The following is a 16895-nucleotide window of genomic DNA, read 5'->3' on the forward strand; positions in this document are numbered from 1 at the left end:
AAAATGCATATTCTAAAAAAAAAAACTATGGACAGATTTCAAAAAATTTTGGACCAAAATAAACTTGTATTTTAATTCTATTTTTACATAAATATTGCCGGTAGGAGATTAGAAACAGAACATTTTAACAATAGCTTTTAACAATAGCATCTTAACAATAGCTTTCATTACTTAGTCTTCCGAAGCACTCATTCCAAACATGGGAGAGTTATTTTCATGTCTAAATTTGGATGAGGAGAAAAGAGCAGTAGTTTAAATTTGCTTATCATTATCCTTCAAACACATTATCCATGCCATTATTGCTTCTTCCTTATTCAAGAATCTAAACTTTTTAAACTCAGAGCTTTAGTGTGAGAAATAATTATTTTTCCCCTCTACTTTCTGCTAGAAAATCCTTTTATTAAAGGAAGAGATGTCAAATAGCCTAGCTACTTCATGAATATGAAAAACGGCAATTTACAAGAGAAATTCTGAGAAAAATAATTTTTCTAGAATAGTACCTAGCTATCCCTGAAACTGAAATGGGAAAATATCTTGAAGTTTCATCCTCAAGAAATACCTACTGAATTGAATTGAAATACACATGACATGTATTTGAGAATCCAATCTATTTGAAAAGATCCTTCTTGGTTGATATCACAATGTATTGATGTACTCTCCCTTCTAAATTTATTAAATAAGAGTGAATACAAAGGTTCCTATAATAAGTATGGATTTTGTTCACCAAGCAATGAAGTCAGTAAGGAACTCATAAATTGCTGAGTATAAATTACTACTGCTGAAAGCTCCCATTGCCGAATATTTTTTCTTTAAGAAAGATTTAATTCAACCTAAGCATATGTATTTCATGCATAATAACTTGGAATGTCCTTTCCCCAAACCACTGTATATTCTTAATAAATATCATTTGTTTATAAGTATTCCCTTTTGTCAGAAAAACCAATCACAAGCAGAGATTAAAGTGTAAAGAAGTCGTTGCATTAATTATATCACAAGATCTGAGCTATATCAGAGAATACATACATTTTTCTGAGCCTTTTATTCAGACTTTAAAATTATTTTCAAAATCTCCAATGTACCTATATAAAAAATGCTGAATGTACATATTTGTGTATAAAAGCAAATTTACCACTGTACCTTGAAACCATTCTCTCAAAGGCCTAATACAAACCTTAGAAACACTTTTAACTACCATGTGTGACTTCCATCGTTAATATAACCAGCTCATGTTCCAATTTTACTTTTGTCCATGAGAATTCATCAAGATCATTTATCATAACTTCTCTTTTTTTTCTTTTTCTCATTGACTTTGAAATTAATAATAAAACATTTTCAAGTGGAGAACTTCAACATTATAATATATAAAAATATTGACTTTGTCTGTTAAAATAAAAAAGACTAGTATAAAATGTGATAATCTCTTACCCAATTCTCTTTCTAAGTTCTTAGTCATATCTATTACGAATTCTTAAATAAGCTTAAAAATACATGTACTTTCTGGCCAGCCCTGTAGCCTGGTTGTGAAAGGGATCAGATCCCACTTGGATGAATGCAGTTTGAATCCCAGCCCTGATAGCTTGAAAACCATTCAGGGTACATGTACATACATGTCCCAAGTCCCACCAGGGTGGAGAAAATGGAGGACAAGATTACAGTTTGACCATACTCTGCTGGGAGAAGGTGCTTTTTGCTTTGTCCCTTTCTCTTGGGTGAAAGCATATGCCCTGTGGCAATTAGGGAGGAAAAAAATGCATAATCTCCATTTGACTTATCAATTTGGACATAGTTTTTTGTTTGTTTGTTTTGTCTAGAGGACATGAATGACAGAAAGAGGGAGAAAGACTATCCAGTGGGGTGATGGTCCACCACAATCCCTTCTCCTTCACTTTTCCACAGAGGACATGAAAGACAGAAAGAGGGAAAAAGACTATCCAGTGGGGTGTAGTTCCACCACAATCCCTTCTCCTTCACTTTTCCATCCTATCCTGACTTACGGTACATATGCACAAGTGCTCTGTATGTTTTTCAAGCCATCAGAGGTGAGATTCAAACTGCACCTGGCTGGGGTCAGCAGAGGGTATAGCAATTATGCTGTTGGATTCCCACATGGCTGACCACACTTCAAGTCCAGACCCAGTGGATTGAAACTCATTCCAGGCACATGTGTATGCCCAAGATCCTAGGAGAAGAATAGAGGAGAAGGGAATGTGGCATGGCCATCCACCCTAGAAAATGATTTCTCACTTTTCTGCTCATTGTCTCTGTCTCTCTCTCCAGTGAGAAAAGCATTGCCCTAAGGCAAAAAAAGCAACAACAAAAATCTTGGCCATGTGAGATCTAGCTCCCTTAATCACTAAACTACAGGGCCAGCCCTGGATTAGGTTCTTAATTTCACATGACTCCCACATCTGTTGGCTCCTGTTGACCCACATTGCCAGTTTTGACACTTAAACTATTTTAAATCTTCTTGCCTATAGTGTTTAATAATTAATTTACACTTATTTTATTGTTCCTTTTGTTGTAGACTACTTTTTTGGATCATTATTCTGCATAATATTACTGTCTTGTACTGCATTCTGCGGCTTCTTCATTATACTTACAAATAGTCTCATCTTAATATGGATAAATCAGTGACAGTGACATTGTTATTAATTATAATTTTCTTTCATTATTTCTTAATAATAATTTAAACTTATTGTCTACCTAACACTATTATTATTGCTATGAAAATATTTTACCATGTAAGTGATAATAGTCTTTTCAATGTGACAAATAGTTACCATTTTATACTCAAGAGAGAATGTATTAAAAGTCAATATCAAATATATTCTCTTTTATTACAATAATGTAATTCCTCAAAAATTTTACATTTTTTATAATTGAGTTTTAATTTAATCTTTTTCATTTCTTGAATTTCTAACTTGTTCTTCTTAAAATATGCCTGGAACATATTTTTTTTTTGAGCGGTTTTTGCTATAGGGCACGTGCGCTCACCAGACAGACAGAGAAAGACAGAGACAGAAAGCGAGAAATCACCCCCCAGGGGGGATGGCCATGCCACAATCCCTTCTCCTCCATTCTTCTCTTGGGATCTTGGGCAAGCACGCACACGCACCCAGCGTGAGTTTAAGCCACCGGGTCCGGGACTCGAACCGTGGTTTACTACGTGGGAGTCCAGCAACATAGCCATTACACTAACTGCTGGTCCCTGGAAATTTTTATATACCTTCTATTTTTGTCATGTTTTTTAATCTACTGTGGGGGTCTTTAATCAAGTCTTCGAGGTTGTTAATGTGTACTAGTACTTTTTGTTTTATATTTCACTCGTGGTGGATTTTTTGTATATATATTATCTAATTTTGGATGACAAAGTTATATTTAGCAGGGGCATTGAGAGAATCCTGAGTAATTTTCATAAAATATTTGTATATCCAGGAAGCATTTGATTTGTTTTTACATGTTCCTGTGGATTTATTACTGGAATTTTAAAATTTCCATTTAATGATTATTGGGCTTCAAAGTATATATTCAAACTTCAAGTGTTCTCTACTTTTTAGCACAACCAATAATGAATTATTTATTGGTGGTCAGCTTGGTGGAGCAGCAGTGACATGCTGCCTACATAAAACTAAATCCATATGGAGGGGAACAGATTCGGTGCTCCAATTGACCTGTGCATGCCATGATTTTGCTGCCTGGAAAAGGTGGGTGGTCAGGGGAGACTGTAGCACAAGACCTTGTTGTAGATATTTGTCTTTCTTTCTCTCTGTCTCTCACTTTCATGAAAAAAAAAAAAACATTTAAAAATAAAAATGAATTATTTCAGTCCTTTTAAATTTATTTTTTAAGATATAGTTTTAGAAATCTTGTTTATTATACTGATCTCGTTTATCTTTTCCATTTCATGCAAAATCTATTTACTTATGCTCTATGAATGTAAAAAGTCAAATCCCTAATTTTCCCACCTAGCAAGTCTCCCTCAATCTCATCAGGTGGTGCTGGGTCAAATAGTTTATTTTTCTAATCTCTAATACCTTTCAAATTTAAATATTTATTTAAAAAAATTTCTGACATGGTGGTTAAGGTGGCTAGATCCCACATGGTTGACTGGGTAGTTTATATCCTGAACCAGGTGCCTTGAAAACATGCCAGGTGCCTGTGTGCCCAAATCTGAAATGAGAAATGGAGAAGAAAGTATTGTGATATGACCATTTTCCATGGGGATATTTTCTTATTTTCTCTCTCTCACTCTCTCTCTCTTTCTTCACCTTCCCTCCCTTTCTCTGTCTCTCTTTGCTGAGCACATGAACCCTCTAGCCAAAAACAAAAACAAAAGTATTGCTTATATTTTATTTTAGCAGTTAAATAATGTATTTTTGCAGCAGAAGTGTTTTTAGTCAATTGAGTTCACCAATTTTCAGCAATGGAAATCTCTCTTACCAGATGTGTTTACTTTCATTATTTCTATCCCTGTGTCACCAACATGGCATATGTAACCTACAGGGATATAAAGTCTAGTATATCAGAACAACTCTAAGAACAGTTAAAAATACAAAAGTGCATATATTATTTCCAATGAAAATTCCCATAGAATGAGTACTAAATTTCATTACCTACCTTACATTTGTAAATTCTCTTTTATCACATGATCTCGCATTCTAACCAGTGCATTGGTATTCATCTTCTAGTATGTAAACAAAGTCCAGATTATGGTTAAAGAAAAAAGACAGCTAGCAACTCAGTTCCTTGAAGAACCCTACAGATTGTTTTTGTTTGTTTTGTTTTGTTTTTGAGAGAGATTTTTGCTATAGGACATGTGCACTTGACCAGAGAGAGACAGAGAGACAGAAAGCGAGAAATCACCGCCTAGTGGGATGGCCAGGCTGCATTCCCTTCTCCTCCATTCTCCTACTGGGATTTTGGGCACACATGCACACATGCCTGAGGTGAGTTTTAAGCTTCTGGGTCCGGACTTGAACTGCAGTCGAATACGTGAGAGTACAGAAACATAACCATTACACCATCTGCCAGTCCCAGATTTTTTTTTTTTGTCACATGTAACAGTTTATGTTGAGTAGATGAGCTGTTCTTCATGGATACATTCATGGTTCCAGGAGCCCAACTTCATGTCAAAATGCCTATCATATGGTCATTTTGCTTTCCATCTTATTGCTTAACACCATCTGGCAATTACTCTAAGAGTTTTGATGACTTATTTTTTACAAATTCAGTAATTTCAATTTTCATCAGTTTCTAGCTAACGTTGAGAGTTATTCTTTCCTACTTTTGCTTTTTCGAGGTGATATAGTAGTTGACCATTGTTTTAATTCTAATTTCTTTTATAGTAAGTGTATTGTTTTAAAACACACTCACAACCTCATTGATATACCTTTCTTTAAGAGGTAGAGCCTGATTTTTCTCTTCTTACATGGATGCAAATTCAATAGCTTCAGAGAATTTAACATGGTGGAAGTGACTGCATCAGATGCCCTAGACCAGGTATAGAAGACCTCACAGGACTCTCTGCTCTCAGTCTTGGATTGTTTGTTCTAGGAAAAGCAGGTTGCCCTGTCCCATGATGCTCAGCCACCTCTATGAATAGCCTCACATGGTGTGGAAATTAAGCCTACTGCTGACAACCAGCAAGAAATTGAGGCCTCCTGTCAATGCTATATAAGTGCTATGGATTGATTGTGTCCCTCCAAAATTTACATGTTGTTGTCCTAACCTCTAATACCTCAGTATGTGACCTTATTTGGAAAGATGGTCACTAAAGACATAGCTAGTTACAATAAGGTCATTACAGTGAATCTTAACTCAATACAGCTTATTAAAAAGAAAAAAAGTTGAATACAGAGACAGATACACATAGAAGAAAGACAATGTGAATAACACCATCTATGAGCCAAGGTGAGAGGTCCTGAACAGATCCTTCCCTCAGCATTCAGAAGGAACCAGCCCTGCTAGGTCCTATAGCTTCAAAATCAAGACTGGCACAACTCATTATAAGTTTGTGACATTTTGAAAACAGAATTTGCAATTGAAAACATATGTATCAAAATAGCATTATGCTATCCTGGGCACATTACTAAAAAGGCCATGTACTCTCTCTGTATTTATTAAATCTTTTCATGAAATTGATTTAATTAAAGTTGAAGTATTAGGCATTATTCTCCTAGGTAATGGCAAAATTATTAAAAATAGTTTAAATTATTTGAATGTGGCAATTAATGTTGATTTAATCCAATTGTGTGCCCCCAAGGAAAGATTTTAGAAATATAACACCTGGAGGGTAAAGAAAAAAAAAGATTTAAAATATACAAGATTATCTCATAACAGCAATATCTCACATTTTAAAGGATGCTTTTGCTGATTCTAATTTGTCTGAGCATAGAAATAATAGTTTTAAAAGAGCAAAAATCAAATTCCATAAGATTTTCTCAGAATAATCACTAATTATGTGGTTTCACTACTGTGCTTCTAATAAAACGTTTCCATAATTGGGTCTTTTGTTTAGAGAGAGAATTTTTGCTATAGGATGCATTTGCTCACCATAGAGATACAGAGAGACAAAGAGACAGAAAGTCAGAAATCACCCCTCGGGGGAATGGCCAAGACACAAGCCCTTCTCTATTCTCCTTCTGGGATCCTAGGCATGCACACACATGCATCCGGCCTAAGTTTCAAGCCACCAGGTCCAGGACCTGAATCACAGTTGGCCATGTGCGAGTCCAGTGACATAGTCATTATGCTGCTGATCCCCCCATAATTAGTTGATATTTGTAAAGGCTTTTTTTTTATCTTTTAATTTATTTTACATATCCAATCGGTATACATCATTTACATTGAAAAGTGAATTTACCCGACCCAAATACTCTTCACACCTTCAGTCCAGTTCAGGATACTATACAAGTTATCATCAACAGATAATAACCCATAATTAGGTTTTTTTCTTTTTTCTTTTTTGAGAGGTTTTCGCTATAGGGCGCGTGTGCTTGCCAGACAGACAGAGAGAGACATAGAGACAGAAAGCGAGAAATCAGCCCCCAGAGGGGATGGTCATGCCACAATCCCTTCTCCTCCATTCTCCTCTCGGGATCTTGGGTACACACGCACACGCGCCCGGCATGAGTTTTAAGCCACCGGGTCCGGGACACGAACTGCGGTCGACTACGTGGGAGTCTAGCGACATAACCATTACGCTAACTGCTGGTTCCCCATAATTAGTTTTCAAGTTGGAACAAATTCCATGGTCAAGCAACTAGTATAGATTTATGACAGTTAGGGTTATTTTAGAACTTATTTGTTAAGAAGGAATGAATTATTTGTAAATCTTCTCTCAGAAGAGAACTTTCCATCTGCTAGCTTCTCAAAAGATAAAGAGGTTAAGAACAGACACCTCACAAGGAAATTTACTTATCACAGAGTCAAATGCATTCTGTACCTCCAGAATTTAAACCTGGGAACACAAAACCAAATAAGAAGGAATGAATTATTTGTAAATCTTCTCTCAGAAGAGAACTTTCCATCTGCTAGCTTCTCAAAAGATAAAGAGGTTAAGAACAGACACCTCACAAGGAAATTTACTTATCACAGAGTCAAATGCATTCTGTACCTCCAGAATTTAAACCTGGGAACACAAAACAGTTTTAAGGACTTAGTAGAAAGATAACATAGAGGAAATATTTGTGCCCTTGTTTATTTTCTAATATGCATTTTAAAATGATAAGCCTTAATAGATATCCTTCCCCCCAAAATAGAGATATTTGCAGCCAAAAAGAAGCCATTACTTATAAGCATGTAACACTGACTTTAAAATCTAAATCGTAATTTAGAATGCATAAAAAATTTTAAAATATAAAGCATTAATATTCTTCTTTCCACTATCATTTAATAATAACCCCAAACAAGCTAAAATAAAGCAAATAGTCAATAAATTACTCTTTAAAACATTTGCAGGGGGTGGGGGCAGCAGGTGGCATGGTGGTTAAGGGCAATGGACTCCCACATTGCTATTTGCAGTTAAAATCCCAGACGTGGTGGCTTGCTTTCTCACTCTCCTTTTCTCTTTCTCTCTCTCTCACACACACACTCTGCCTCTCTCTGATCAAATTAAAAATAAATAAACAAGTAAGATTAAATAGAATAATTATTTAAAAAGATAATTTGCCAGGTTAGCCCCTGTCCTGGTGGTTAAGATTGCTTCATCCCACGTGGCCAACCACTCAGTACCAGTCCTGGACCTTGGGGCTTGAAAGACTGTCTGGATGCATGTACATGTATTCCAAAAATCCAGAAAGGAAGGAGGAATGGAGGAAAAGGAATTGTAGTGTGATCTTACCCTAAGGAGGGTTGCTTTCTTGCTTTCCCTCTTTTGCTCTCTCTCTCAGTCTTTGTCTGGCAAGTGCATATGACCCCTGGCAAATTAAAAAAAAACAAAGCCAATAGAATATAATAGTATACTTATATAGGCACATATATGCATTCTAGGTTAAAAAGAAAGAGAATTTCATTTAAAAACATAATGTGAAACTGAAGGTTAGTCAACATTTTAGCTTGTAACAGTGCAAAATGGGAAAAATATGACAACTACAATATTAAAAATATACAAAATACAATCTCTTAATGTTTTCCAATTTATTTGTATTAGTACAGTTGATGTTATCTCTTTATCCTCTAAAAAAAAATGGAACTTTCTATGAAGATTAATGCGGCATTCATTTCACTGCACATTAATGTGGAAGACATTATTACTTTGAGCTCCAAGAATTCCCAGTGGCAAAGGACATTAAATCTTAACATTCACACACTGCCTTTTTAGGTCTCTTGATCTGATAGCCTTAGAAAGTTCCTAAATTGGGCATGATATTATAACTATGTGCCCAAAATTGATAGGAATTGCAACAGATGTGTATGTTAAGGAAGATGTACCATAACCACTACATCAAAATGATTAAAATTTTATTATTGTTTATAAGAATTTGATTTTTTTACAGTATTTCCATGGAAACAGCTAAGCTTTATTTTTAAACAGTCATGAAGGAACACACTGAACTTTATGTTTCTTATTTTTATGTACCTTAATATCTTTCTTTTTTAATAAAAAATTATTTTATTTAACTTTATTTACTTATTTATTTATTTACTTATGTTTTAATTTGACCTGAGAGATAGAAAGAGAGAGAAAGTGAGAAAGCAAGTCACCAGGTCTGGGACTTGAACTGTCGGCCATGTGGGAGTCTAACACCCTTAACCATCACACCAGCTGCCGACCCCTGTACCTTAATATCTTTCAATCTCTTATTTATCACTACCTTATAAAATTTGCTATTAATTTATAAGTTAATCTGTCCCTAAGTCAAGAGTCTTAATAGGTACAAGTTTATGCTATTTACTTACTAATGATTCATTAGATTTATATATAAATTTTGAACCAAAGTGATTCTCAAACAAGCTGAGATCTCATCATAACCTTTGGTTCTACTTTAAAGAATAACACCATTGGGCCAGCAGGTGGTGAAGTGGTTAAGGTCGCTGGACTCCCACATGACCAATACCAGTTCAAGTCCTGGACCTGGAGGCTTGCTTTCTCACTTTCTCTCTCTCTCTCACACACACACACTCTGTCTCTCTCTGGTCGAATTTTAAAATAAAGAGAAAGAAAATAACAACATTACTCAGCCAACTAAGTAAGTATTTTTTTAACATCCCAAATATCTGGGGACCAGCAGGTGGCATAGTGGCTAAGGCACTGGACTCCCTCATGGCTGACAGTGGTATGAGTCTGGGACCCCATAGCTTGAAACCCAAGCTGGGTATATGTGCCTGTATGTTCCGAATGAGAATGGAAGAAAAGAGATTTTGGCATGGCCATCACCCCTTGGGAATGATTTCTTAATTTCTGTTGTTCTGTCTCTCTGGCAAGCACACATGCCCTATAGTGGGGAGGGGGAGAATCTCAAATGTCTATTTTACTAGAAATCTATGTATTTTTTTTCCTTTTATTTTCAATTTCTTATTTTGAGAATGTAAAACAAGGGTAGCAGGGAAAACGGAAAGAATTTAATATCCCATGGAGGGAAATCCTTGATATTTTCAGAAACTGAAACAAGAAATTTAGAATATTGCAATTATTTATCCCATTCATTTTTCATCTTCTTGGTTTATAATAGCAAACTTCATCATGATCCTTAATTATTTAGAAACAGGTATTAAACTAGTACATTGTGATGAATTGTGTTAAAATTGGGTGACTGATTGCAATAGTGTTGAAAAGATGGAGACAAATCAATTATGGGATTAAGAGGCGAGACCTTTGAGAAGAGATTAGGTATTAGGTTGAGCCTCCATAATTGTATACTCGTGATTTTATAAGGACATAGACACATGCGCTTCTGCTTCCTCGAGGACCATTTGATGTCCTCAGCTATACCATGAACCAACGAAAAAATCCTTACCAGCTATGATCCTTTGACTTTGACCTCTAAAACGGAACTGAACGAAACGTCCTTTTTTTTTTTTTTTTTTTTTTAATTTGCTATAGAGCACATGGGCTCGCCAGAGAGACAGAGAAAAGGGGAAATGAAAAAATCACCTCCCAGGGGGTGGCCATGCCACAGTGCACAGTCCCTTCTGCTCTATTATCTGGGATTTTGGCCATGAATGCACCATGCATGGAGTATTCCTCAAACCTTGGGGTCTGTGACCAAACTACGCAGTTAGCCATATGGGATCCTGGTGTCTTAACCACCCCACCACCTGCTGCCCCCAAATCAGTATTTTAAAAGTTACCCAGATTCAGACATTTCAGTTATTAGCAACAGAATGTACTAGAGCACTAATCATAATTTAGGTTATTATTTAAAATGTTTAGTCTGAAACATAACTCATGTATTTAAATCTGGTAACTTCTAAGCCACCAGGTTCAACTGCACATTAGACTTACCCATGAGGTTTTATAAAGATTCATATGCTTATACTGTATTTTAAATTTAGTTGATATTTATGACTGTTAAAACATAGTTCCAAATAACTGTATACTATATCTCAATATTTTTCCTATTTAAAATTATGGTTTCTGAGCTAACATGGTGTAGAAAACATTGAGGCTATAGACCAAGTCTAGGTTTCTATAGTTCTTAGTTATGAAGCAGATATCTTCATAAAACTATTTACCTAAAATTTAGCATAATAAAAATGAAATGCATAGGGCTGAAGGAACTGATTTGGAAAACTTTATCATAGTTTTATGGTTGAAATACATTTTGTTAGTGTTAATTTTATGTTTTTTGGATATTCAAAGAAAGTTTTTATCAAGCTATGAAATTCATAATTTACTAAAGTATATTTTTTGAACAAAATAAAATATTTTTGATGACATAATTCTCACTGGCCTCTGATGGTTCTGAAACTACCAATATTTTTTTAATGGAACTGTATTAATATCAAAGACATTTTAAGTCTTTTTAAGAACACATTTTGGGGGTAAACAGATTATGTTGCTGGACTCCCACATGGCCGACCACAGTTCAAGTCCTGGATCTAGCGGCTTAAACTTACGCCAGGTGCACATGTGCATGTGCTCAAAATCCTGAAAGGAGAATTAAAGAGAAGGGATGAAGAGTGGCCATCCCCCCTGTGGATGACTTATCTCTCTCTATTTCTCTGTCTCTCCAAGGAAAGCATGCTGCACCCTATAGCAAAGATCCCTCTTTAAAAAAAAAAGAAAGAAAAAAATATTTTTGGCTAGCTAGTGGTATGGTAGTTAAAGCAGCTAGACCTAATATGACCCACTATGAGTTTCAAGTTCTGGACTCAAGGCTTGAGAAACATGCTGGGTGTGTGTATGTGCATGCTCAAAATCCTGAAAGGGAGAATGAAAGAGAAGGGATTGTGACATGATCATTGGAGAGGGGAAATGCTTTCTTATTTCTTATTCTCTCTCTCTCTTTCTGTGTTTTTCTCTCTGTCTCTTTCCAGTGAATGCATGTACCCTCTAGCAAATTACATGGGAAAAAAAAGGTCTTATTCTTGCTTTGTCAAGATATAACTTAACATATTGAATATGCATCCAAAGTCTTCTCTGGAGTTTCATTTATGAAGAAAATTTGCATGGAATCAGGTATAATCAGCTACTCTTAAGGATCAAAGGCTACTCAATTTATGAGTCCAATGTCTACAAATTTTCGCCAGGAAAATGAGAATGGTATTAGGCTGCTATTGTCCTACGTTATGAGTAGTCCTGGCAACCCTTGGTACTTTGGCAAATTTATGGGACCTCAAGAAGAGAAAAATATATCCAAATGTATATGTATTGTTTGTAAAATATTGTAGAGTATTCAACGTTTTCTGTTTTGAGGGTACACAATAAGGCTTTTTGAAGGTTCACTCATAGATTTCTCATGAAACTTCCCAAAATCAAGTGGATTTTGTGGCCATTGTAATTGTTAACTACTATGAGGCTCTAGATTTATAATCATTAGGATGCCTACCTGGTTGATGAGCACTCTTAGAGAATCTATGTAAACAATAAGACTAAACCTACTGAATGATAAAATTTAAGGGATTAAAAATAACAGTTGAGATTTATAATAAAGGAGCAAGAGCAGATACTGTAGGGTAAAATTTGAAAGACTTTGAATTCCAAAGTCCAGAAACCATAGCTGGTGAGGATCTTCTTGCTGGCTGGGGCTCTCTGTAAAGTCCTGAGGCAGAGCAGGACATCACATGGCATGATGGCACCCAAGCAAGTTGTATGTTTCTCTGTTGTATATCATTTTTTTTTTGGAGAGGTTTTCACTATAGGGTGCATGCGCTCACCAGAGAGAGACATAGAGACAGAAAGTGAGAAATCACCCCCCAGGGGGGATGGTCATGCCGCAAACCCTTCTCCTCCATTCTCTTCTTGGGATCTTGGGCGTGCACGCACACGCGCCCCGCATGAGTTTTAAGCCACCAGGTCCGGGACGTGAACCACGGTCGACTATGTGGGAGTCCAGTGACATAGCCATTACGCTAACTGCTGGTTCCCTGTTGTATATCATTTTAAACCCAAGGGTATGCAATTATGGAGTTCTCGCCAAAATGCTTCATTACTTCCAAGAGGCCCCACCCTTTATCACTATAACCTAGTAAGTCTCTACCTCTCAGCATTATATAGTTCATCAGGTTTCAGTACATGAGTTTTGAGGACACACATTCCCGCCACATCAGCTGTCTAAAATTAAGGTTTAAGTTTTATTATCTATTACTTTTACTAATGTTTCTACAACTGTAATAATGTTATATAACTTATTTAAGTTTCCCCAGGTAATCACAAGCAGAGCTGGGGTCTTCTCTGAATAAACTAAATTTGTTTTCTCAATTAATTTTATTAAGCACCTACCATGCATCTGCAAAGTGAACATTAAGAATATTGTTGATGGACCAGCAGTTAGCGTAATGGCTTTGTCACTGAACTCCCATGTAGTTGACTACAGTTCAGGTCCCGGACCCGGTGGCTTAAACTCATGCCAGGCACATGTATGTGCATGCCCAAGATCCCAAGAGGAGAATGAAGGAGAAGGGATTGCAGCATGGCCATTTCCCCTAGGGGATGATTTTTCATTTTCTATCTCTCTGTCTCTCTTTGTCTTTCTGGCAAGCGCACGCACCCTATAGCAAAAACCTCTCCAAAAAGAAATAAAAAAAGAATATTATTGAGACAGAAGAAAGCCAGTGAATGGAAGTGGGTAAGGAGGCTGAAACATCTACCTGTGTGGCTAGATAGAAAACCAATCAGGGCAGAAAACACCCCAACCAAGGTAACATAGGTAGGAGATTTCCAGTGAGGGATGCCCAGATAATCTTAAGCCACATTTGACATAGCCAGTGAGTTGAATCAGTGAGCCATCCACATATGATAGTGCCAATGTGATGAGAACAATGAGCCTAGCCTGACACTACCTAGATTAAAAGAGTATAAACCTCACAAAATGTAACTGCTGGGGCCTTTTGAACTGCTCTTGTTCAGGAGGCTTAGGCCCACTCCTACTGCTCAGGAGTGGATTTTTGCTTCTGCTTAATAAACTACTTTTTCCTTTCACTATTGGTGTATTTCATTCAATTCTTTCTCTAAAACACCAAGAGCCTGGGTATCATCATAGAAGCCATTTCACAATGTTGTTGATGGGTAATAAAACATATATCCTAAATATATGTAAAAGTCTTTGCAGACAAGGGCTGACAGAGGCTAGCTTTTCTAGCAGTTCCCTCCTCATCCCTATGACTCTGATCACACACAGACACATGCAGACACACACACACACACACATACACACACACCCCACACATAATGCTTCTGCCTCCCTGGCCCTAGATATGGTACAAAGAGCATAAAGGCCTACATGGTATAAAGGCATGGATAAAATCAATGTACAAAAAATGATGAGCATGCCAAACTGGGGTAGAGATTTTACAGTGACTTAGTGATTTCATAAATTGATTCCAAGGCATTGATTCTAAGCAGAAAGTTTATTTTACAGAAATATATTTACTCTGAAAGCATGGTGAGAACTAAAATCAACCATATCCACACAGATTTCTGCATTAACATAAATTTACTGTTCTACTATCTTCATCAAATTGATTTTACTGTTTCTGAAAACTCTTGCTGAGAAAGATAGTCATTGGTAATTCTAAGAACTTTCTGAAAGATTAGTCAGCTATAGAACACATCACAGACAAAAATGCTCAGACCCATTAAAACAAAATCCTTTCCTTATTGTATCCACCAGTCCTAAACTATTATATCATGATCCTTAAGCAATTTAATCATGCCTCTACATCAAAAGGCTCACCACAAACCAGACTTTAAATATTACTCTGCTCCCTCTCACTAAACTAGTACTAATGAGACGAGAGTGCTGGGAGATCAGACCCAACACTCATGTTGGTTCTTGTTCTTCACTCTTGAAAAATTAGAGGCCCGGACACAGAGAGGAGAATGTGGAGGGCACTGCATACGGGAGCCATCTTAAGAGCTATCCGCCATCTTAAGAAACCTTTGGGTTTCACTTCCCCATTGAGCAAACAATAACAGTGATGGGTCTAACTGCCCCGGAAAGCCATATCAGACTCCTGATTGGCTCCTTCTGAATCCTCATGCTGATTGGTCACCATGAGGGACACTCGCCAATTGGTCGAGCCAGAATCCCTCATTTGCATTTAGGGCAATTTCCAGGGCACCAATGATTGGTCCGTCTGTGATACCTCATTTGCATTTCAGGCAACTAATCAATGCTCACCAGCCTGTGTATAAGCTTGCCATTCTTTCACAATAAACAAGACTTGATCATTACCTTGTCTTGTCTCTACTTTGTGTTTCTACCTGTGTGTCCCTTTTTTCACTCCCTCCCCCAGGTTATTGTTGGACTGTCCTGTGGGTTGGGACATGTGGCGCCCGAACAGGGACCTGAATAAGAGGGATCCAGTGAGGAGCACCGAAAGAGAAGAAAGGCTGACCAGTGGAAAACAGAACAGGATGGCAGAGAATCATCCTGGTAAGTAACAACGGTTACTTATAAGTAATAAGAGTGATTATGGGACAAGAAATGAGTGAACATGAATTATTTGTTCATAGGCTTACTGAAGCCCTCAAGACATGTGGAGTTAAAATTAAGATCAAACAATTACTTTCTTTTTTTTGATTTCTTAAAAGAGGTGTGTCCCTGGTTTCCCCAAGAAGATACTATTGATGAACAAAGGTGGAAGAGGGTAGATGATGCTTTAAAAGATTACTATGTCACTTTTGTACCGAAAAAGATCCCAGTAATAACCTTCTCTTATTGGAACCTAATGGATGAGATCATTAGGTTCCGGCCAACTGACCCTAAAATCGTGGCAGTCATTGCAGAAGGAGAACAAATAATGCAAAGAAATAAAACTCAGACAGATAGTGAAGATGCCATAGAAACTAAAATAGAACCTGGCACCAAAAAAGAAAAAGATTTAATTTCTTTAGACAGTGAGGAAGAAGTAACAGATCTTAATAAACAATCGGATGTCAGACCAAAACAAATTAAAAAACGGAGAGTCAATGAGGAAGTTACAAACTTAAAAAAGCCTCAGAAAAAATTATACCCATCTCTTACAGAACTTAAAGCTCATTTAGATGACCAATTAACTGATTCTGAAGAAGAAACTTTAGAAACACAGGCTGCCAGATACAATAATTCAAAATGGCTGCCTGAAGAAAAATGACTGCCATCTTACAATTCGATCACATCTGGTGATGCTGGTTATTGATCTTAGGGAAGAGGTTTTGAATAAAATTAAGCAACTTGAGGAACAAATTCAATTAGAAAAGAAACATCAAGACTTAATATCACAATTGGAAAAACTGAGAGTGGGTAAATCTAAAAGTACAGATTCCTTGCAGAATCACTACCAGCCCACTTTTACCCTGGCACAAAAATTAAACCAGTTCAGATACCACAACCATTGATGAACCTTGAGGAACAAAACGCCTTCCCAGTAACAGAGACCATAGATCAACAAGGACAAGCATGGCCCCATCATAAGGGCTTTGATTTTAACATTATAAAAGAAATTAAAACAGCAGTTGCTCAATATGGAGCTACAGCTCCATATACTTTAGTCATAGTTGACTTGGTGACAGAAAATTGGTTTACACCAATAGACTGGCAAACATTGGCCCATGCTATGCTCTCTGGAGGGGATTACTTACTTTGGAAATCAGAATATGTGAAAAATTGCAGGGAGACCGCACACCGTAATGCCCAGGCCAACAATGGCTGGACAGCGGATATGTTATTGGGAGAAGGCAATTATGCAACTACTGACAATCAAATGCAAATGAGGGATTCTGGCTCAACCAATTGGCAAGTGTCCCTCAT

The 16895-nt window shown here is 36.8% G+C and overlaps 1 pseudogene; it reads right to left on the reverse strand.

The window, feature by feature from the left end:
- The window catches only part of LOC102487927 (proteasome subunit alpha type-1-like), an 82294-nt pseudogene extending 67090 nt beyond the window's left edge, over positions 1 to 15204 (reverse strand).
- Positions 15205 to 16895: the final 1691 nt, after the last annotated feature.

This window comes from Tupaia chinensis, unplaced genomic scaffold (genome assembly GCF_000334495.1).
Source record: "Tupaia chinensis unplaced genomic scaffold, TupChi_1.0 Scaffold140874_1, whole genome shotgun sequence".
NCBI lineage: Eukaryota > Metazoa > Chordata > Mammalia > Scandentia > Tupaiidae > Tupaia > Tupaia belangeri.